At 61.8% G+C, this 22,894-nt stretch overlaps 1 long non-coding RNA gene across 1 annotated transcript; it reads right to left on the reverse strand.

The window, feature by feature from the left end:
- Window positions 1–7,503: 7,503 nt before the first annotated feature.
- Window positions 7,504–10,559, reverse strand: LOC111098411. The gene is made up of 3 exons (XR_005353240.1): window positions 9,980–10,559; window positions 8,605–8,754; window positions 7,504–8,416 (listed from the first exon to the last, which is right to left on the reverse strand). It is a non-coding gene; the product is annotated as an uncharacterized LOC111098411 (long non-coding RNA).
- Window positions 10,560–22,894: the final 12,335 nt, after the last annotated feature.

Below are 22,894 nucleotides of genomic sequence, written 5' to 3' on the forward strand. Positions count from 1 at the left end.
TTTTCTCACTCTCCCTCCAGCCCCGTCACCTACGTGCACACACATGCACGCGGGCGCGGGCACACGCACGTGCACGTATACCCAAGTCATGCATGTCCTGACTTGGATTTAGCAGCAGCGTGAGGGTGATTCAGAGTGAGGGACTTCACCGGTTGCTCCATACACCGGCCACTCCCCCCCCACCAAATGACAAAATTGCCTAAAATGATAAAGTACAAATTAGGTCAAATGGGTCGCAAAATGGCAGGAAGTGCAGTCTTCTCCATGGAGACGACCCGGTGCAGAATGCCGCCCTCCCCGCGGCTGGAAAGCGGTTGGGTTTCCCTGCGACGCGGGCCGGGGCCGGGGCCAGCCGCCACGTTCCCTCCGTGCACCCCCGACGTCGTCCCAGGCAGCAGGGAGCCCCACCTGCAGGGAAACCCCGAGAAGGGCCTGGCCCTCCCGGTGCCGCGTGGCTCTCTCCACACCGTGAACCCCAGGGACCACCTCAGGGTGGACGTTGTCATTCCCGGGGAACCCAGGAGCCCAGACAGGTCGCGGTCCCCGGCAGAGGCCACACAGCAAAATCCCACGTCACTTCTGGCCCAGGCTGTGTCTCCCCTGGAGAGCTGAGAAATCGAGCACCAGGGAAAGGGTGGGCCTGGGAGCCCAGCAGGGTGGCCACCCTTGCCAAGCCGCGTGTCCTCGGGGAGCCTTTGCCCCTGACCCGACCACTGCAAGCAGGCGCTCCCGGGAAAGGAAATTTCCTTTCCGTTTGCACCGTGACCCTGGACAAGCTGGCAGTAACAACGACAACGGCAAGGCCCAGGCCGCCCTAGCATTTGCTGGGTGCTCGCGACGGGCCCGGCTGTGCGCAAACACTTCACGTGCTGGATTTCACGCAGCGTTGGCGTGTGATGCGGGTTCTGAGGCCCACGCACGGGGACCGCCTGCCCAGGTCCTGCAGCCAGTGCGTGGGGCAGGTGCACAGCCCAACCCGGGTCCTCGCATCCCCTTCTCATGTGGGGACCCAGCTCCGCACCTGCTCTAAGTGAGGAGCTGGAGCACCGCCTCGGACCTCACAGCCAAGGCTGGTGGCCTGGAAACCGGCGGCCCTGGGCTGGGACCCAGCCCCTCCCACTCGCACCTGTGAAACCTCAGGCCAAAGGCTTCCCTGAGCCTGTCTCTTCACCTGGAGGCTGGGGCGGCATCGGACGCTGCGTCAGAGGGACGGATGGAGGAGGGGAACCAGGTGAGGAAAGGCCCCGAACCGTTCCAGAGGTCGTCACGCTGAGTTCCCCAGTGGGCTGGTCATCGTAAAGGGGGAAGGGAGCCCACGGGGGCAGGAAGGGCGTAGCGGAGCCTCCTTCTGCACTGCCAGGGCCTCCCGGTCCAGGAAGCCCTCCTGGACTGCCTCAGGCCCACGAGCTCTGCATCCGGACCTGCCCATCTGTTGACCCCACGTCTGCCATCACTTTGCAGCCGAGGGTCCCATCCGCTGCCGGTGGGGCGCCCCTGGAGGACTCATGACCGTCACAGTGAGCACACGATGCTTCGAGACTGCCAAGCCCACAGTCACCTTAAAGGCAGAGCAAACGTTTGCCCGCGGTAGCCCCCCTGACCCGGGATCCGGCCCGACCCGCGGCCGTTGTCTGCGGTGCCTGTCCGCCATCCTACGTCCGTCCTTCCCAGCCTAGGCGTCCCTTCCAGGGCCCCTCTGACAGCTGCCCACAAACCTTAGGTGAAGAGCCTCTCAGCCCCCCGGGGCCGTCACAGGGCGGGCCTGTGGTTCTGTGGCAGGAGTGACTGGGGTCCCTGGCAGGTGCTGAGACGGTCCTTGCATCTGTTCTGTGCATGTCCACGCGGTCACGTCTGGCTGCCCGTGTACACATGCACGTGTGTGCATGTGCGTGTGTGAGTCTGTGGGCCCTGAGTGCGAGCCCGAGGGTATCTGCGTGGACCGGGCTGCGTGTGCGTGTCTGGGCGTCCAGTGTGCGTGTGTTGGCTGTGTGTGCCCGTCTGTGGGTCTGGGCCGCCTGCGCCTGTGCCCGCGTGCGTGCGTGTGTGTGGATGTCAGCGCCGGGGGCCCTGTGCGGCGTGTGGGGGTCTGCGTGCATGTGTGAAGGCACCAGCAAGGGGGCGGGCGCAGCTATTTTGAGGTCCCGAGTCATCACTCAGAAAGGAATGTGGAGCAGACAAAGTCGCTCGCTGGGTTATTAATAAGAAAGCTGGAGCCCTTGATGACAAATGACGACATGCCTTCTCAGAAGAAGCAAGAACATGTTTGCAGCCTGGACCAGGCCGCGCGGCGCAGGGGGAGGAGCGGGGCGTGCAGCTCGCGGCCTCGGGGACCAGGTGCCCGCACGCGGCTGGCCTGTCCCCCGGTGACCTCGGGCTGCCCTCGCGAGCCCCCCGTTCCCTCACCCCCACCAGTCGGGCGGAATGGGGGCGGCAGGAGAACGGGGAGGGGGAAGGCTGGCTCTGGACTGCAGATGGGCTCGGAGTCCTGGCGCTGTGCCTTCCTGGCCGAGTCACTGCGCCTTTTGGGCCTTGAAGGTCCTTATCTGTGAAATGGGTGTCGTGAGGCAGCCGGCGTGCGGGTCCGTAGCGCCGAGCGAGATGATCCTCACGAATTGCTCAGGACCAGGGCCTGCCCCGCGGTGAGCACTGGCGACTTCTGTTGTCCTCCTGCTACTGCGGATCCCGTCTCACGTGGCCGTGGCCGGAAGGCTGGCGCTGTCACCAGAGCCCGTTGGGGTCCCACGGTCGGGGACCAGCGGGCCAGACCCCACGAGGAGTGAAAACGTGCAGCTCCTTGTTCAAGGGCAGGGAGTTGGGTGCAGAAATGCGGCCAAAGGTGTTAAAGTGTGAGGCGCCTTCCTCTCCTCGGCCGTCGTTCTGCCGACCGGCCACCGTGTTTCTAAGCGGCTGTTCAACGTCCTCCTGAGTCCAGAAAAATCGAGACTTTAAACGAGTAGCGTGCGCCCTACTGTTGCTCCTAAATCACGCCAGGCCGACTTTACACACAAACATGAAAGCGTGTAAGCCGTGGGCAGAGTGCCCCACGTGACACGCTCCGCATCTCCTCGCAGGTGCGCCCCTAGGTCCTGCATTCAGAACAGAGGGAGCTCCCCCCGCGCTCCCCGCTTCCAGCTTCCTGGAAGGTCAGTGCAGCGAAGGGCTGCAGGACAGCGCGAGGAGAGCATTCGGCGGGGCCTGGGCCCTGGGCCAGGACGGGGGCTCTGGGCCCAGCTCGGCCCCGGGGCCAGGGCCAGGCGACACTCAGGGCCACATCCCTCTGCCACATGCCCCTTGGGGTTAGCGCCCACCAATCCCACCAGCTTACACCCTGGCACTAGTTTAAGTCCCTCCATAAACTGTCACCGCCCAGATGCTCTGGAGGTGCCCAGCGGGCTGCAGGTCCCCGGGAGGGATGGGGGCATGGGTTTGACCCTGACCCAGCAGCCTTGGGGGGGGGCGGGGGGTGTAACCAGAGCCCAGAGGAGGGTGACACTGAGCCCCTCCCGCCCCATGGCCCCCGGGGCACCAGGTCTGGAGAGAGCCACCTGCGACCTGCCCCGTGACCCCCGAGGGGAGAGGCCGCCTTAAAACAGCTCCTTCCGCTCCTTCTCCATCAACAGCAAAACAATTTCTCCCGGTAGAGATTGTTTCTGTGAAGAGCAATAAGGTGCCTCCCCAGGGGGCGTCATTACCCTGGAAGCATCAGTCTGGGAGGGGATGGGGGTCCCCTCTGGGTGGCCCCGCTCTCCCCGGCCGGGGTGTCAGGACAGCTGGCAGGCCCCGGCCGCGCTCCGCACCCCTGGGGGGCAGTCCCTGGGGAGGGGGCTCATCCCTCGGCGCCCGCCCAGCACACACAGTTACAGCCTTGGGAAGCCGCCACTTGCCATAAAATGCCAAGCGGCCCAGCTGTCCACAACCGGTTCAAGCTGCCTGGCGGACTCGGCCAGAGGAATCCATAAGCAGGCCCGGATGGAGGAAGGGTGGTTAACGAGGCGGCCGCCTGCCATCCCACGCAGAGGCCCACGGGGACCCACCTGCTTCCCCGGAGGAGGAAGGGCAGCGAGGGGGGAGGCGGAGGGAGAGGCCTCAGAGCTCGCGGCTCCCTGGAGCCCCCCCCTCCGGGCTTGTCGTCCAGGCCCCTGGAGGCCCCACCAGGCGCGGACCCTCCCGCAGCCGCCACCCACACGGCAGCTCGTAGACGGACCAGGGCCACTACCCCACCTGCTCCGGGGTCCCCCGAAGGCCCAGTCGGCCCCCAGCCACCCCCAAGGCCTCCGCGGGCAGGAACGTTCCTGCTGGGCCTACACGGTGTCCTAACCGAGACGCAGACAGACCCCAGCTTCAGAGCCCGTCTGCTGGGTTAGGGACCCGCGCGTGTCCGCCACGGGCCTCCACGGACGCCGGGCAAGCACGGCCCCGCACTGAGGTGACAGCCCCGGGACGAGGGACGGGGCGCGGCCCTGCGTCTGATAATCAGGCAGGAAGAAGCCTGATCTCTGTGCATAAATGAGATCCGTTTGTCAAATACAAGTACCTCATAAATGAGATGGCAGGGGCCAGGGGTAACCAAGCCGCCGCCCCACGGATGCGGAGGTTTCTGTGGCTGTGCACACACTCCGCGCACATCAGCTGGGGTGTGACCCGGCCAGAGAGAGGCCCCAGCGGCCTGCGCGGGGCCCGTGTGCGCAGGGAAAGGTAAAGGGAAGAGGGGGGTCCCTGCTGGCCTCTGCTTTCTGGTCCTCGGGGGGCAGGGGGTCGCCAGAGATACACTCCTTTGGATCAGAATAGAGCACGAAGAGTGATTTTCCTGCAGGACTGGGCCATGATCAGGAGGGCAGAGATAGCTCATAAATACAGCCCCGTGGCTAAAAGGCGATACTCTCCGTATTCACGCGGGTTATGGCATAATCAATACTGTCATTAACTTCATCTATAACTGGAGCTGATACTAACTGTGGTCGAGCAAGCTTTATAATAAATAAGGTACCCCTCGGAACTGCGCCCCGAGGGAAGAGCCCGGGCGGGGCCAGCTGGCCGGCGGAGACCACCGTGCACGCACCGCTGCCCCGTGGGCTCCCCGAGAGACGCGGGCCCCGGGCCCTGCCACCCAGGTGACCGTCCCCCCCGAAGGCTGTCGTCCTGGGCCCCGGGAACTGGCATGAGGAGAGCCTCCATAATGAAATGAAACCCGCAAGCCTTGCAAGAAAAGATTTCATTTTGTACGTAATTAATAATAGCTTATTCCCCTTTTTTTCTTTATTACGGAAGAAAATAAGTTATTGATTTCAACCACAAAGATAACTATTTGCATAACATAGCTGATTATGGGCTGTAACTGGTCCAGATGGAATTAATTTGCTCGAAATGTATTATATAATTTTCTTAAACAGGTAAAGATTTCATATCCAGGAATATTTCTAGTTGATTAGCAAAGCCCCTGATCTCATCGCAGCTGGCTTAGAAAGACGCATCTTGAATCCCCTGTCCTGCATGGTCAGAAATGAATTGTTTCTAAAACCAATTCCATGAGAGAACTAAGGTACTTTTCAACCGTTTGGAAAAGGCCCAGGAGACGGGGGCGGGAACGTGTCTCTTATTCAACAGACACCTGCATCGCGCGGCCTCATCCGGCGGCTCGTGGCCTAATTATTTCAGAAGGCTAGTTTCCCACATCAGGCATATTCATTTTTAGCCTTAATCACCTCATTTCTCCAGCCTACAGATCGCGGCGCACCTTGCAACATACAATTCTTGCCGGGCCTTCGGGTCAAGTGTGTGCGCTTCGGTTCCCGTGGGCCCCCGTCCCCTGTCCTGGGGCCGAGGGAGCCAGAAGCTCGGGTGGTCTTGCCAAGGAGCAGCCCCTCTGCTGGGCCGGTCAGCTCCTGTGCCCAGGCCACCAAAGGCACGGCCTGCGTTGAGGCTCCTGGCGACGGTGTCCCCCGCCCCGGGGCGCGCCGCGGCTGACGCGTCTTAGCTGCCGGAAACAAATAATGTGGAGCAAGTATGACATCCTGCTACGATGCGATACAACGGGGGGGTGGGGGGGTGGGGGCGTGCACCTAGGTGTCTATCGTGTTATTTATTTCCGTCTGGATGTTTGAAACATTTCATAAAAGCCCATAAATCCAAAAATAACTTTGAAGGAAAGGTAGACAGATGAAGGCTCTATTTCGACAGACCTTGTAAATGGCTAGACCCCTAGGCGTCACCTTACAGAGTGACTGTAAACCTAAGGATAATAACACATTTACCCGTGTGAATAAGCGTGGGCCACTTAGGATCTAACGGAGATGTTGCGTTGACAGATCTGGCTGTTTTCTGTAAGTCCTGGAGCAAGAAGCCTCCTCAGAAGCCGTCTGGCACGGATGAGGAGCCAGGCCAGACAGCTGGAGGGCCCGGCCCCAAGTCCAGAGCGAGGCCAAAGTCTGGTTCCTAGACGAATGTATCTCCATAGAACCCTTAAATAACCTGAGACTGGTTCTCCCTCCTGCACTCAGCATGCTGACCACTGATCGATTTTATAGTATTGGAAAATTTAGGGGCACCCGGAGGCTCAGCGGTGGAGCATCTGCCTTCGGCCCAGGGCGTGACCCCGGGGTCCCGGGATCGAGTCCCCATCGGGCTCCCTGCAGGGAGCCTGCTTCTCCCTCTGCCTGTGTGTCTGCCTCTCTCTCTGTGTCTCTCATGAATAAATACATAAAATCTTTAAAAATAATAAAAATAAAAGAATTGGAAAGTCTGACTTTGGTTTTGCCCCAACTGGAGACCCGTATGAGGCCTGCAAGCAGGCTGGGTCACCCCTGCATTTCGGAGTTCCAGACAAGCCTCAGATCAGAGAGGCAGCGTGAGAACTTTAACCTAAGAAGGTGTGGGAGCTCTCCGGAGGTTTTCAAAGATCCGAAGAGCGAGGGGGTCTTAAATCCCAAGCTGTACCCCCAAGAGCCCGGAGTCTTCCACTCACCCTGCATTAGGCCCGCCCTCCCCAACGGAATCAGGAGCGTATGCAGACCACCGCCTTGCTGGCAAGAGCAAATTAAGACATTTCCCCAAGTGATGAGACCTTTGGTTGATGCTTAGAGAAAGCAATCGGGGCTTCCACGCCCCCCACCCTCCCCGCGGCCTCATCCTAGGCCGGGGTATGTGAGGAAACGGTGCTAGAAAGCAGGCATTTGCACACGGAAGGCAGCGTGCGTGCCGATGTGTATTCACATCACTCCCCGGGCCTCTGTACACATGGAGGAGAGCCTTGGTCCTTAGAAAACCAAAAAAACAAACAAACAAACAAACAAAAAAAAAAAAAAAAAGCAGAAGAAGAAAGAGGAGGGGACTTAATAGAAAGAGATCTTTTTATTAAAAAACCATGAGTACAACTGCATTCATTCAACCTTAGAAATGTTGTGATGGCTTTTCTGCACGGCGATATCTTTCGATGGGAATGTGTCATTAATATAAACAGAAAAGAAACTATTAAAGTAGCACAATTTAAGACTGAGCAAGCCCGAGTGTTTGATTAAAGTTTTTATACATTCTGTACACTTGAGCGGGTCACGGGGAACCTTAATATTTTTGTTGATTTTTAATTTGCTCAAGGTGTGACATCCGAAATGTTAAAATTCCGCTAATTTGTATTTGAAATTAGGAGGCAGATCCAAAAGGGGGATTTTCAGTCCCGATTTCCCTCCACTGTCTTTGGACGTGCCGGAGAAGTCTACGGCAAAACAGTAACTCAGCCCCCTGTCAGCCCGGCTGAGAGGCAATCTCCTCTTCCGTCCGTGCTGTAATGCAGAACTCGATTTGTTGGAGTGGAGGTGAATGTAAATACATATGGTGGGTATTAACTTTGACGATGGGGCCTAATTCCATATATGTTTTAATGCCGGCCTGTTTTTTTTTTTTTCTAGAAGGTTTTTAAATTTAAAAAAGAAACCACCTCCCACCCCAGTTCCTTGGGTCGTGGGCTGCACACCGAGGCCTCGCCAGTGGGCACGTCTGCTTCTGCACGATTGCCCATCAGCAAAGGCTTCCCCCCCGCCCAAGTCTTGGTGGCCGGCCAGGGCCCGTTCCCTCCAGGGGTGCCCAGCGGTGGTCCGCGCCTCTCAGGGGCCCGTGCTCAGCCCGAACCCGCCCTCCAGATGCCATCGCCTGGTTCTGGGTTCGGGCTCACACTTCCAAAACCGTCTCCTGCAGAAGGCGGGCGGTTTGTCCGGGCTGGCGGGCCGGAGGGGGACGTCGGGGACGTGTGTCACCGAGCTGGAAGCCCAGACACCGCCCCCTCGGCAGACGGAGGCGCACACCGGGCTCACGGAAATGACTTTTACTGTAATATGACGATTCCAATGGACGACCTACAGCCGCTCATTTTCATTCCAATCACAGCCGCTGGAATCCTGATACGCTGACACCCAGAATTATTGCTCTGTCATTAAAAAAAAAAAAAAAAAAAGGAGAAAGAAAGAAAGAAAAAAAGAATGCGTGGTAATGTTTGGAATATTCCCCCTCCGAACTATGAAAGGACGGTAGCGCGGTGGGGTCTGCCACGGGGGTGGCCACGGGGCGGGCGCTCGGCGGGGATGAGGTCGGGCACGGGGGGGCGGGAGGGTCCACCTTTCCACGGGCGTCGACGCAAAGTTCTCTTGTGGGCGGCGGCTTCCTTCCGAGTGTGAATCATCAAAACGGGGCCTCGTCGGAGTGAAATACCTTTAAGACTTCTCCTTCTTAAACTCTTAGAGATCTATCTTGTCTGCGGCAAGGAGCCTCATTTTCATGTTGGAACAGATGGGGCAAAATTGTCATTAACAGAAACTGACAACTCTAAAACTGAAATATAGATTTAGAAAGGAATCTAATGAATTAAATCAATGTTATTGCAGTGAAAGCCAAAGAAATTATTAGTGATTTGTAAAGTTACCCTGTATTTTAACCTCAGTATATTTTAGCCCGGGCCGTTTTAACATTCACGATACTTTTTCACTGGCGTGGCTAATGTCTAACTGAGCAATACACTCATCTTAATTTATCTTCCCCTCCTGAGAGTGTGACTGCGGGATGGCCGAGGCCCAGCCCTGGACGCCCCCCGGGTCTCGTCTGGACCCCGAGGGGCCCCCGCACCCCACCAGCTAAGGCCTTGTCACGACCTTGTGGGGTCTCTTCAGAAACATGCAAGAGGGGGCTCACGGCATTTACTTTCTTATTATTTATTTATTTTTAATTTTTTTTTTTTTTTTTTTTTTTTTTTTTTTTTAGTGAGGAGAATCTGATTTTAAAAACAACCCCAGACTCTAAGGCTGTTTTAAGTAATAAATGGGAGGAAAAACATTTCCAGCTGTCCAATTTTTAGATACTTTTCATGATCATATCAAACCAATTACAAAAACCAAACCCAGAACACCCTCGGCCTCCCCGCTGCAGAAACCCCGAGGAAGAACAAAGGAAGCACCTCCTGGGCAGCCGGTGGGTGGGTGGGGGGCCTGGGGGTCACCCTGGGGGTCACCCTGGGCCTGCCAGACCCCCAGGGGGTAGGACAGAGGCTTGATCGGCTTCCCCAGCTGCACAAGGGGGCCCCGAACATTTTCATTCGTTCACCAAGTACTGATGGGTACTCGCTCTGTGCGAGGCCCGGCTCCAGGGCCGGGGACACAGCAGTGGCCCAGATGGACACGGCCTCAAGGTCCTGAGGCTTCCCTCCCTGTGGGGGCAGGTGGGACGCCAACAGCACCCAACCAGCAAGCTCATGTCGGTCAGTGCTGAGAACCGGAAAGACGACACGGGGCTAGGACGGGAACAGGCTTAGGGCGGCTTCTCAGGGCGGCCTCTCGGAGGAGGAGATACTCGAGTCGAGATCGGAATAAGGGAACACGGCTGAGAAGGAACCAGTGGTGTGGAAGATGGTGCGGGGCCGGGGGAGGACCTCACTGTGCAGGGAACAGCAAGTGCAAAGGCCCTGGGGTGTGAAGGAGCATGCGGGTGCCGCCCGTCTCACCTGGTCGGGTGGCTGCTCCTACGTCGCCTCCTCGGAGACCTTCCCGAGCACCCGGCCGCCCTGCCCACCCTGCAGCTACTACGCCGTCCACTGTTTGATCCCCTTCATCCCCCCGATTGTCCTCCCAGATCATGACGTCATCTGGCTCGTTCTGGGCCTGTCTCCTGAGGCCAGCAGCGGTCCTGCCCCAGGGCCCTGGCCCCGACGTGCTGTGGAAGGGATGGAGGATGCCCCGCACAGCTTCTTTCAGGCTGGGCTTCCCCAGGAGGCTTCTGGACCCCCGGCCGGGCCGGACCCCACCACCCAGTCTCCCCTTTGCAGCACTCTGCACCTGCGATTGTGACGTGGCCCCTGTGACCAGGCATTTGCCCCCAGCCTGAGAGCCCCTGAGGCCAGGCCCGCATCCGCCTCACTTCCCGCTGGAACCTCAAGCTCAGCTCAGAGCCTGACCCGGAGAAGGTGCTCGGCAGACGTGGAGGGGCCTGAGTCCAAACACCCCGGGGTTTGGCCGAGTGAACGTGAGCGGCCTTGGCTGACCCCCTTCCCGTGTGCAGAGCCGCGGGGACATCAGACAACCGGTCTTTGCCCTCGACGACCCCAGGTCCTGCTGAGAGGCAGCCCCGGGGGGGGGGTGGTGGGAGGGGACCCGGGGGCCATCGCCCAGCTGCACACTGTGAGGAGTGTGTCCCTGGTGCAGCCCCGGGGCTCGGCCGCCACCCCCAAGCGTCTCTGGGGTCCCCGCGCCCCCCAGAACCAGGGACTCTGTTCTGAGTCATCTGCTGATTCACGTGGGAACTGCACGGAAGGGGAGCTGCAGGCTCGTGGACACTCCAAGGCCCTCAACAGGCCAAGCTCCTGTCACGGCGCCTGCACCTTCCCGTCCAGGCCTCGCGCCCGGGCTCCCGGGACGGCCCCCAGGACGGTTCGCCCTCCGGCCACAGGCCCAGCTGTGCTCCCCGACGGTCCTCCGAATGGGCCCACGCAGAGCGGTCCGCACGCCCCTGTGGAGGCCAACCCCGGCGCCCAGCCCGGCTCCCGGAAGGACACGCGCGGCCCTCCTCCCCTCGTGGGCATCGCGTTCGCACCAGGCGAGTGCCACGGAGCTCTCAGGGATGGGGACAGGGGCTCACAGCCGGGGCCCCTCCCTCCCCCCTCCCCACGGGGCCACAGTTAACTAATCCTAGTTAACCCGCTCCCAGCTGCTACAAGGGGAAGGGAAGGGCAGGGACGGCGGAGGGTGACCTCCCAGCCTGTGGCCCCAGTGGAGACGTTGGGCCCAGCCTACGGGCGCCCCCAGCATCCAGGGCAAAGGGGCAGAATGGGGGAGCGCGGCCTGTGAAGCCTGGGGGAGACCCGGCCCTGCCCCAGGTGCACCGCGGGGCCCAGCCGTGAGCCTCTCCGAACTGATTCCTCCTCCATGAAATGGGCAGGACGGTGGTCACGGCGAGGGCCACAGCTTGCTGCGTGGGTTTAGGAGATGGTGCACGGCACCCGCCGGCGGCCCTGGGTGGGCACCGCGGCCTTGGTGGGAGCCCGGCGCCGGCTGCGCACAGGCCCTTTGCACACCTTCTCCCTCGTCTTGGCGCCGTCCCCTCACGGATGGCTTAGTTCCCCCCCCCGCCCCGCCCCGCTGTGTCTGGATGAGGGGACAGACGTGGGGCAGCGAGGGCCTGGCTCCACACCACGCGGCTCCGGTTGGAACGCGAAGCTGGCCACGTTCCCACCGCCCCGGCCGGGCCGCGTGCTCTCTCTTTCCGTGCAGGGAAGCCACGTGGGGCAGCTGCGAGCACGACCCTGCGGAGTGTGCCCAGGAGACGCTGGAGGCCCCTCCCACCAGGGCAGGCCCGGGTCTCCCTCGGCAGATATCAGCGGGTGGGGGGTCCCCGGCGACAGGAGGGTCAGAGCGTCCGTTCACCCCCCCCCCCGTTCTCACCAGCACCGTCAGTGGCACCTGGAGGGGACGCACACGCGTGCCCCCCGCTCCCACACGCAGCCTTCAGGACGGGGCTTGGGGAGCCTGGGGAACCCCAGTGCCAGCCCTACTGACCCACGCGCCAGGGAGCGATGACGGCCCTACGGGGCTGTGGTCGGGGAGTCTCGTTCCACCACAGGTGCCTCCCACATCCGCACAGAAACATCTTCAGAATCGATGACGAACCACCAGACCCTTTGTTTGGATCCATTTCGCTGTTTGTAAGAGCATTTCTGCGGCCTCTGCACACTCACTTTCAGGGGCGCCGCTCACACGGCCCTGGTTTCCCCCACGAGGTGCCCCACTGGATCCCACCAGGACCAGAAGACCGGGCCCGACGGCCCTGCCTCCCTCCCTGACACTCGCGGGGGCCACGAAGAGCCTCAAAGTCATTGTTTCCCCCCCTTTCTTTTTGCCTTGGCTGCCAGGGAGCTCGGGAAATAACATCAACCCTTCATTGTTAATCCAGGGATCCCGTGGCCGCTGGCCCTCTCCTTACGCCTCATCGCACGAGTGTCACAGAGGCGCGCGCGGTGGGAACACCACACGTGTTTCGTGAATCCACAAAGGAAGACCTTGCCCGGGGGGCGTCTCCCCTGCCCTGGAGCCCGCCCGCCGCACTGGCTACCGCGTGGCGCTCGGCGAAGTCCCGGTCCTGCCCCGCAGTCAGCAGCATCCTTCCCCGCGTGGGGCGGAGCCTCCATCCCCCCCCCCACCGCAAAGGCCTGTGTTTCCGCTTCGCGGGTCGTGTCTGGCAGCACGCAGGTGTCAGAAAATCTCGTTTAAGCGCAGAAGGAGGGCGAATTTCGTCTCCGTGATGGCGCAGGGTTCAGGCCGTGACTGTTCCCCCTAAAACATGCTTCACGGGGTGATGGACTGCCCTGCCTCGGGTTCAAAACACGAAGCGAATTTCCCTTTGCTAATTTAGTCACACGCGACGATAAATCCCAGAAATACGTCTTCTGTATATTTTGCATTACCTTTTGCAGACAAATACAAAAACATGGTCAACATTTGCAATAAAATTATCATAGAAATGCCATCTCAAATCTTATTTTCTTTTTTTCCAGTGCGCATTTCACAAATAACTTGTATTAAAATTATGTTTTACAGAGTAGAAATAGAAAACAAATACCCCTGGTAATTTAAATAGGCATTTGCATAACATGACTAGAACACTTTAGAAAAACGCACAGCATCGGAAAATATGAGTTCAAAAACACTTAAATACAAGTGATTTTAATAAGTCTAATATGAAAAATGCCTTTTAGCTGTATTAATTAGTGAATTAAAATGTGTTGATCTTGGAATATTTTCCAGCTAACAGGTTTGGGGATTTGTGCAGGGCTTCTTTTTTTTTTTTTTTTTTTTTCCTTTTCCTTTCTGTTTCTGAGGCCACGCTGGCCGTCCGTTCAACCCCACCACGGTGCTGTGCTTGGAGGTGCTTCCGATAGGGTCCCCGCAGGTGTCTGGAGAGGCGTGGGCACCAAGCTCATGCCCGGGGTCGGGGAAACTCAGCTGCACGAGGGGGACAGTGAGGCAGACGCCACGGAGGCCCGGGGTGGCCGTCTTCGGCGCAAGCGGGGCCGAGCGGGGCCCTGCCTCGGACCTCACGGGACCCGGGTCCCCAGCCGCGGCGGGGAACGATGGGTGCAGAGGGGACAGTGCCCCCCTGAGAGCCTGCCCTCCGATGCCCCGGTGTCACGGAACCAGCTCCCTCCCATTGTCCTCTGGAAGGTCTTGCCCGAGCCGTCACCGGTGGAAGGACGGGGCTGACGACTCACGCCCTACACCCTGTTGTTTCCATGCACGTGTCTTTGTGCCTGTTTCCCCCCCATTTCTCCACTTTCCATTATTGGGGCGTCCCCTGCGTCGGCCCAGAAGGCCAGCCCCGCGCAGGCCCCGTGACTCACGTGGCCTTACGGCCCACGCGGCGTGAACGCGCTGAAAGGCGCTGAGCCCGGCCACCCGAAGATGGCTGTTTTCCCATCGAGGAGAGCACTGCCACTTAAGGATTCGGGCTCTGCGCGGTGATTGCTCATCAAAAACGAGGAAGATGCATATTTATTTCTGCAATTTAGTTGGAATACCCTTCTGAGAGCCCGCAGTCGAGGCGCCTTCAGTGCACAGCTTCTGAGCTGTTAAAATTTTCATTCTAGGTCCCCAGGAAACAGTGCATTAAAACACATCGCTGCCTCCTCACATCATCAAACACCCCCTCCTTGCCCAGTGCTCCCAGAAACCGGTTGGAAAGATGAAAACAAGGGAGCCGTGGGGCACGGCCTGAGAAGGGGGAGGCCCAGCAAGGAAGGTACCAGGGCCAAGCGCACACGCCCGGCCTGGCAGTGGGGGGGGGGGGGTCCCTAATCCACCCACCCTGCAAACGCTGCTCTGGTTCAAAGGCCTTCCCCAACCTCTCAAGCGGTGTGTGAAGGAAACCGTGGGCCGTCCGGGTTAGACCTAGGATCAATCCTGCCATTTGACAGGTGGGGAAACTGAGGCCCAGAGAGAGAGAGAGAGAGAGAGAGAGAGACTCTCCTGGTGGCCACAGTCAAGGGCCAGATTTGAGGAATCCTGGCCAGGTGTTTTGTAGGACGTCCCTTCACGTGGGTTCCTCGGATGCCTTTCTCACGGTTAGACTGGGGTGATGGGTCCCCTGGGGAGCAAGACCCGAGGGACGTGCCATCCCCGTCCCTATCACATGACCCTGACATCCCTGTGGGCGTGGACCTTGGTCGCCTGGCCGGGGTCAGGGTTCGCCACAGTCAAGCCACGATTTCTTATGCCTCCTTTGTACCCCGCACGCTTTGGAAGAAAGTCCCCACGTGCAGCCCACACTGAAGGGGCGGGAACGGCAACGCACCTCCTCGGGGGCAGAGTCTCTGCGGAAGCTATTTCAGTCCTTTCTGTAGAGGGGCTGCGCTCTCCCATTTATTCCTCCGATCCCGTGCTTCTCTCCGTGTGGGCTCGTGGATGCGGCCCAGTGCCGTGCTCTTTATTTTGTGGCTCTAATTGCTCCAGCTCTGGCCACCGGCAGCCGTTCGCGTTGGCTCCTGCGTCCCCTGGACACGCTCCTATCACCGCGTGAGTGTGTTTGCGGTTTGAGCACATCCTTACCCTCCGACGCTGAAGGAGCCCAGGCTCCTGTCGTCTGTCCCCTGCTCCAGGCCTGGAAGCAGCAGTTTCTCCGGGGAGCCCTGGTTCCTGGTTCTGAGAATGGTCATAGAAGCCACGGTCTCCCTGCTGGGTGTGCTAGCTGTTACTGGGGTGTCACTGCTCCTCGGCCCCCAGCCGACACGGCAAGGGCATACGTGTGCACGCTGATGCCCGCATACACACGGATCCGCGGATCTCTCTCCGCGCGTCCGTCTGTGTCTACGCTGAGCTGAACGGGAGCTCACAAGAGTGTCCCCAGCTCTACTCTCCGTGCTAAGCTTCCCTGCTGCTCGCTTGTCTGCAAGGAGCCTGCTTGTTGTGTGCAAAGAGCAAGGCTCCGCGACGGACGACCCCGGCTCAGTGTCACATGCAGCTCAGAAGTGAGCAGTAGCACCCACACCCCTGCCCCCAAACGCCGCTGGCTCGTGGTAGGAGGCCGAGGACCCTGTTTGCTTGGGGAGGTGGGCAGGGTCCCGCCCAGGCAGCCAGTAGCCGGGGGCCCCGGGAGGCCGACCATCAGAGACCACGAGGGGAGACCTTGAGGCCGCCCGCATTTCCACTGTCCCGTCCCCTTGACCGCCCAGCCAGGAAGGGTGACCTTGGCAAGCCCGTCGTCCCGCCGCTGGTGTGCCCTGCCCACGGCTCTCTGACAGTGTGCACACCTGCTGCTCCGGGGCCCAGAGGCGGAGGCTCCTTGTCCCCGCCCCGGGGCCTCGGCCAAGCCTCAGAGGGGCGGCCAGAGGACCGAGCAACCAGCACCTCGGGGGCGCCCTCGCCGGGCTCCGAGCCAGAGCGCCTCCCCGAGCTCCCACGGACTGGTGACGTCCAGCTTGCCCGGCTGCCTCGGCCCCTCTCCCCACTCTCCACCCCCGTGCTCACTGGGATCGCCTCCCAAGTAAACGACTGACACGCATCCGTATCTCGGGGCTGCTTTGAGGACACCCCGGCCGACAGATGGCCTTCCTCATCCCTCCCCAGGAACCTGGGCTGCTCCGGCCCCGCTGCAGAGGGTGGCCGGTGGCCTCTCCGCGGTCGCCAGGCGGACAGTGGCTGGCAGGGCAGAGGCTCTGGATCCCGGCGTCGGGGTGGGCCCGTCTGGAGGGCCCGGGGCGGGGGGGCTGAGCTCCTCGGCCCCCACTAACTCGCCCTGCGGTGGAGCTGGGGGCGCCCCGAGAGGACGAGGGACACCGGCTTGGCACTGGGGCTCGTCGTACGGCCATCCTTCCCCACGGCGGGCCGGGAGCGGGCCCGAGCCCCGTTGTCAGGACAGATCGATGAACCCGGGAGAGGCGCGGGGGCTCCTGGCATCCGAGCTTTGCCCCTGCAGAGTCTCCGCGGTGCCTCCACGAAGGCTCCATCCGTCAGAGGAACGCGCCCGTGTCCCATGAAGGGCGACAGTCGGCTGACAGATCGAGGTGCGCCCAGATGGAGAGGCGCACCGGCTGCCCCCCCTCCCCGAAGACGAACAGCATTTGTCAGGAAGCTTCCCGCGGACCTGCAAAGACGCCGCCTCTGACTCATCCACACCTCTGCCTCCGTGTCGCCTGTCGCAGGCCACCCGTCCGCGGCCCTCCCCGGCCCGGGCCACCCAGCTGAGCCGGGCCCCACTCCCCCACACCTGGTGCTGTGCACGCGCTCACGCCCCACCCGGCACACGCGAGAGAACCCTTCTGCTTTCCTGCACAAGGTCTGTGTCCGCCTGCACGGCCCCCACCTGCTCCGAGCCCACCCCTCTCTGGGGGCGCCGCGCCTGTTGGTCCCCGGGGCTCCCGTGCGATTGTGCGTGGACTTAGGAGGATCCCGAGGCGTCCTGATTACCGCTGTGTCCTTATGAACTGGATTAGAGGGCCCTTAGCAGATAATGCCTGGAGTCCTCTCCGCCTGTCGGACATTGAGCAATTATGAACAAGGTCTTAAGAGATAAGGGGGACAGTGATGCCTCAGCCAGGAGCTCAAAAGGTGGTTCCAGGGAGGCTTTCAAAACAATACCCCGTGCAGGCGGGGACCATTTCCCTGGCTTTGGATGCTGAACTACGAGCCTCTCGGTGAAATCTTTTCATATCGGGATAAGACCTGGGTAGCTCTTAATCCTTTAATTCTACCGGTTGGCCAGGAGCTAGAATTGGATTTGGAACCTAAGAGAGGGAGAGGGGAAAAATCAACACAGGAATGTGAAACTCCAAAGCGGGCCCAGCTCTGTCCTTCCCTCCCTGGCCCACGGACACGCGTCCAGCCCGGGGGCGTCAGGCCCGTGGGGGGCCCTGGGGACCACCCACCAGAGGGTTGCCCAAGGGGTTAGGGAGCAACGAGGTGCTTCACCCCGACCGCCCCCTGGAAGAGCAGGAATAAAGATCATCTTTGCTTCCCTCCATGTACGAGAGGGGTTTGCAGAAGCATCTGCGGAGAACCGATGGCCAGGCAAGGTGGAGTCCCCTGGCCATGCCGCCCGGTCCAGGAGCCACCCGTCCTCTCCAGCACAGCTACAGGAGGCTGCCCCTCCGCGCTGCCTGCACCGGCCACAGCCTGGCCGCACAGCCCTGCCCTTGTGGTGCCCGGGCCAAGTGTCCTTTAGAAAAGAAGAAACAGGGTGAGCAGGGAGCAGGAGCGGGGCCGGGGCGAGGGGTGGAAGGGAGCAGAGAGCCCGCGGAGAGGCCCTGACGCCCCCGAGCCTCACGGCGGGGTTCCTGATGTGACCAGCTCCCTGCGACCATCCTGGCCAGTGTCCCCAAGGCAGGTCAGAGGTCCCGACCCTGGCCCCGGGCAAGGCCTCTGTTTCAAGACGTCGTTCATGACGTGTGCACTCAGCAGGTGCACGCGGAGGCTTCCCCTGCACCTGACCCTGGGCTTGTGCCAGGGGCGCTGAGCGGGGACCAGTCACATAGCAGCCCTGGGTGTTGTCACTGCCCTGGGCCCAGAGAAGTCTTGCGGCCACCAGATCGCAGGGGACACAGGCGTCCACCCTGCCGGATGCAGGGGAGTCACAGAGAGCTTCCAGAAGGAGCAGAGTCCTGGGGGGCAGTTGGGGCTGCCAGGGGCAGAAGTGAGCCCAGCGTCCATCCGCCTGGGTGTGTCCCTCCTCCTCTGGGGCTCTGCAGTCGGGCCGGTGAGGGAGGGAGGCACGAAGAGCAGAAAAGGAACAAGAATTGGTCCCTGTGTCCCCAGAATAATAAAAATTAAAAATCAGTGACCAAAGGCTATTCTTCTGCCCTGGACATTTGAAGCCAGAGGCTCCAAAGGGACGGAGGAGCATAGAGCCCGGCTGCCCCAGGGGGTGGGCGGGCGGGGGGCTGGATGGCCCAGCACGCGGCCCCGTGGGACGGAGGAGGAAGTGGTACCCAGAAGGCAAGAAACGGGCCCACGGACACTGGAAACAGGCATCGAAGTGGCCCCAGGACCCATGTGGTGGCCCGTAATCCGGGCACCTCTGCGCCTTCATCCAGAGATGAAGAGGGGCCAGGGAAGAGCTGGAAAGAGCTTCACCGCATCTGCACCCTCCTCTGCTGCTTGCCCTCCGCCGCGTCTCCAGAGAGAGGCCCTCCCTCCGCACCCGCACCCGCACCCGCGAGATTGTGCTGAGGGAGTGACACAGAGACCTGGCGCGAGGACAGGGGACGCCAAGGACACCTCCATCAATCTCACCATCTGACCACAGGCGTCGGTGCCTGAGCGGTGTTCGGCAAACAGATCGTCAAAAAAAAAAAAAAAAAAAAAAAGGAAGGCATAGCCTCATGTCTCAAGCTGGATTCTTGCAGTTGCACATGACAGATCCCAATTTTAAACTGTGAGTAAGAGGATGGAACGTGTGGGCGGTCGGGGTCCTGGAGGGTCCAACCGGTACACCCGCTGTGGCTTCGGGCGTAGCTGGATCCAGGCACAGAAGGGCGGCTCCTGGCCTCCAAGGGGCTCCGCTCCCAGCCCAGCTCTCTCCGTGCAGCAGGCTGGCCCCTGCGGTGTTGGATCCGCCTCCTATCGGCTCAGCGACCCCTCATGACACAACCAGTATTCCAGAAAGTTCCAGACAAAGTCCCTGGACAACCTCTTGGCAGCAACGTGGGTCGGCCAAGCATCCCTGAACCAAGTGCCGTGACCCAGGGGACCCGATTCTGTGCGGAGATAGGCCCGGACAAGCCAGAGAGCCGGTGGGTCGGACTCTCCCAGGAGTGCGCGGACCGAGAGTTCTGGGCCAGGGTCAAACCCTGGGGAAGATTCCAGATGCCGTTGCTGAAGGGAGGGTGGGTGGACGCTGGGCAGGCCAGGCCTGTCCGAGCTGCTTCTAGAACGTAAATGGGCTCCCACCCCCCCGTGGACACGGGGAGGCTGCCCTACCCGGGGAGAGGCCTCGGCCTGGGCCCTCTGGGCGCCGCAGGTCAGCGCCCGGGCGGCTGGTGTCCCCGCACGCGCCGCTCGCCCGCCCCACCCCACCCCACCCCGGGCACCCCGCAGCCCCAGCCCCCGGGAGGCCACTTGGGGAAAGGCAGCTGTCCCCCTGTGCCGGTTATTGATTTAATTTCTGTTTACTTCACTGTAAGCTTAATTTGCTGTGTTAATGGCATTTTAATCCACTTGCCCGTTGCGTGGGGCTGATAATACCGCACTTTTGTGCAGCCGCGGTGACATTTCTCTGCATAGCGGCTCCTGGGTGGGTGGGGCCAGCAGCGTCCCCGCGTGTTCCCCTCCCCTGCCCGCCTGTGACGCCCACCGCCAGCCCCCGGGTGTGGGGGGACACGGCTTCCCGCTCCCCAGAGTCTTCTGGAAAGTCTTCCAGAGCAGGGGGAGCAGTGGCGGCGGCCTGTCACTGAGGCCAGAGGGAGATGGGGCTGCCCTGGGGGAGCGGTGTGGAGGGAGGGGCCCAGGGAGCCACCGTGGTCCTGGCGGGCTTCCCGGTGGCGTCAGCCTCCAGACGGTCTTTGAAATCAAGGACGGGAAGGAGCCAGACCAATTGAGGGCTTTGGAAAAACGTGAGCCACGTGTGATTGCTCCGTTGGGGCCACCGTGTCCAGCAGCTGTGGCAGCGGCAGGTCCGCCTTCCACGGAGGCGCCGACACGTGGCACGGGGCACGCGGGGTGTCGCGCAGCCTCGGGAGGTCAGCGTTGGCCCGTCCCACGTCCATGGGGTGCGGATCAGACGATGGCTGGGCCCGGAGGTGACCTGGGGCGGCATCTGGCGGCCCTAGATCTCCCTAGATCTTGGCTCTGCCTCCCTGGCTGCTGGGCCCCGGGACAGTGGGCGGGCAGGGACCTCAGGGTGCAGAACGGGGCCTGGGCTCCAGGCGCCGCCCGCACGCGCCCCTGCTGTTGTGTCCTTTAGCCTCCTAACGGCTCTGTCCTCTTCCTTGTCTTGGGGTAAAATAACGAGGCTTTGGGGAGGCAAGTAAATCGCCCGGGGCCACGCAGCCAGGGAGGCAGAGCCAAGATCTAGTGAGGAGGCCCGGCTCCCGGACCAAGGGCGGGGAGGCCACGGGGCAGCAGAGGCCACGGGACGGCCCCAGAAGGACAGTCCCCGAGGGCGGTGCCGAGGCCGCCGCTGACACTGGGTCCCCTGCGCCACGGCCCCTGGGCGGCTGGGCCCTGCGTCGGTGTGTCGCCCGCTGTCGGCCCTCAGTAGAGGCAGAAGCCGAGCCGCACCCGACACGGAAGGAGCCGGGGCCCCCGAAGCCTCTCCGATGACCTTCCTGTCCCCGGTCCCCCAAGCACAGCGGCTCGGCCCCCGTGTGGACGGTGGTCCCGCGTCTCGTGGGTGGGCCGCGCCCAGATGCCAGCCCCGCGGGGCGCTCGGCTGCAGAGGGGCCTTCCGGGCCGCGGGCTCGCTGCTGCCTGAGAGCCACGTCGCCGGTAATGACCCCGGCGTCTCCCGGGATTGATGGCCAGCGGGAGTAATGGCCCTCAGCGCCACCCCGGGCCATTAGGCACCAGGAAGGCCCACACCTCAGTGGCTGGCGCTTAAGTGGAAGACATTAGAGAGCTGACAACGGCGCCTAACGAGGGGGGAGTCGGCGGACAGCGCCTCCCCGTGCTCTCACCTGGGCGGCCCGACGGCAGCGACGGTGGCGGCCACCACCCCCGTCCCCTCCCCGTCTTCTCGGGGCTGCCGTGCGTCCTGGGTTCGCCGGTCCCGTTGGAGCGCTCCCACGTGCGTGTGCCTGTGTGCATGTGTGTCTGCACCTCCGTGTCCGTGTCTGCGTGCACGTGTGTGCACGTGCGTGTGCCGGGCGTCCCGGGCCTCCCTCCGGACTGTCACGGATGCCTTGCTCTGCCTCGCGGGAGAACCTGGGACGCCCCCGGCGCTCTCACCGGCTGCAGCACGGCGCACCCTGCGCTCACCCCTTGACCGCACGGGGCACCCCGAGCACCTGCGGGGGGCTGGGCCCTGCTGGGGGGCAGCCAGACTGACGAGGCCGGCCCTGCCCTGGCGCGGTGGGGCGTGGGGGGCAGAAACAGTAAAGAATGTTCTCCACAACCAGGCGCTGCCTCGAGCCTGAGTCTTGGCGAACCTGTTGTCACGTTGCCAGCTCTGCCCTCGATTCCCCTCTGAGCAAACTTCCAGGAAGATCTGAGTCCTGCAGGACTTCGGGGACGCTGCTCCTGGATGCGCCCAGACATCACCCGATGGGATCAGAAAAATAAAAGCATAGAGGGCGAGCAGCACCCCCGGGTTTGGACCGCTCAGGGACTCCAACAGCCCGTCCCCCCCAGCAGGTCCCGGAGGCCGAGCCTGAGCAAACCGCTCCTACGCTCCGGGGCCGGAGGCTCCCGGGGGGACGTACCCTGGGGAGTCAGGCTGCGGCCGATCCCAGGCAGAGGAGAGTGAAGAAGCTTTTCCTAAACAAACCTTCCCTCTCGTGTGACACGTGATGTCACGTCTGTGCTGCACGTTGTAACTGTGACGAGAAAGACCCTTCGAGGCTTAGACGTGCGAGCCGGGCCCCCGACACGGCTCTCATCTCCTCACCGGGAGACGGAGCATCTCCCAGGATCCACATACCGAGGCACAAACAGTGACCACACAGGAGGTCACTTGTTTCATTAGGACGGTGACACGCACTGCCAAGGAGAAGCACCTGCTGCCCCGAGACCCCAGGGCTGCGTCCTCGAGGAAATACCGCCCTGAAGGAAGGAAAGGCATTAATGGGACCGACCAGGGGGCACCGGGCGGGGGGGACGGACGGCAGGTGCAAAGGGCCCGTGCAGACAGGTGGGGAAGGGCCCCAGAGCCCTGAGCCCCCGGGGGTGTGGCTTCTCTCCCAGGGGCCCGTGGGGATTGTGCCAGGGTAGAGCCACCCACTTCCAGAGAGCCTTCTGGACGCGTCCCACAGCCGTTCCAATCGTGCCCTAATTATCTGAGCTCCAGGGACCCAGCCGCTCTCACGGCCTGCTGCCACTACCCTCGCTGTTCGAGGTAAGCTGTCCTCGAGCACTGGACTCGATTCCTGCAGCCAGGGCTGGTCCCTTCCCTCCGGAAGAGGCCCGAGCTCGCCACGGACGCCCAAAGGACACGACTGGTTGTCGCACTTGGGGCAGCGGTGGACCCAGCAGCCCGGAGGTCACGCGTGCATGACCTCGCGCGGCCCAGGAGCAAAGGCCGAAGGAAGGCAGCGCCACGGGCCCGGTCCCTGCGCCCCTCCTCAGCCTGGCAAAGCTGCCCAGGCAGGCGGGCGGCCGGGGACACACGGGGCCTCGTGGCTGTGGCTGCAGCTCCCCACACCGGGTGGACCACGGGATGCCGCACCTCCCCGGGCCGGTGGCGTCACCCGGGCTCGCGGCACACCGGGGGCGCATCGTATCACAGC

The sequence above is a fragment of the Canis lupus genome, chromosome 1 (genome assembly GCF_011100685.1).
Source record: "Canis lupus familiaris isolate Mischka breed German Shepherd chromosome 1, alternate assembly UU_Cfam_GSD_1.0, whole genome shotgun sequence".
NCBI lineage: Eukaryota > Metazoa > Chordata > Mammalia > Carnivora > Canidae > Canis > Canis lupus.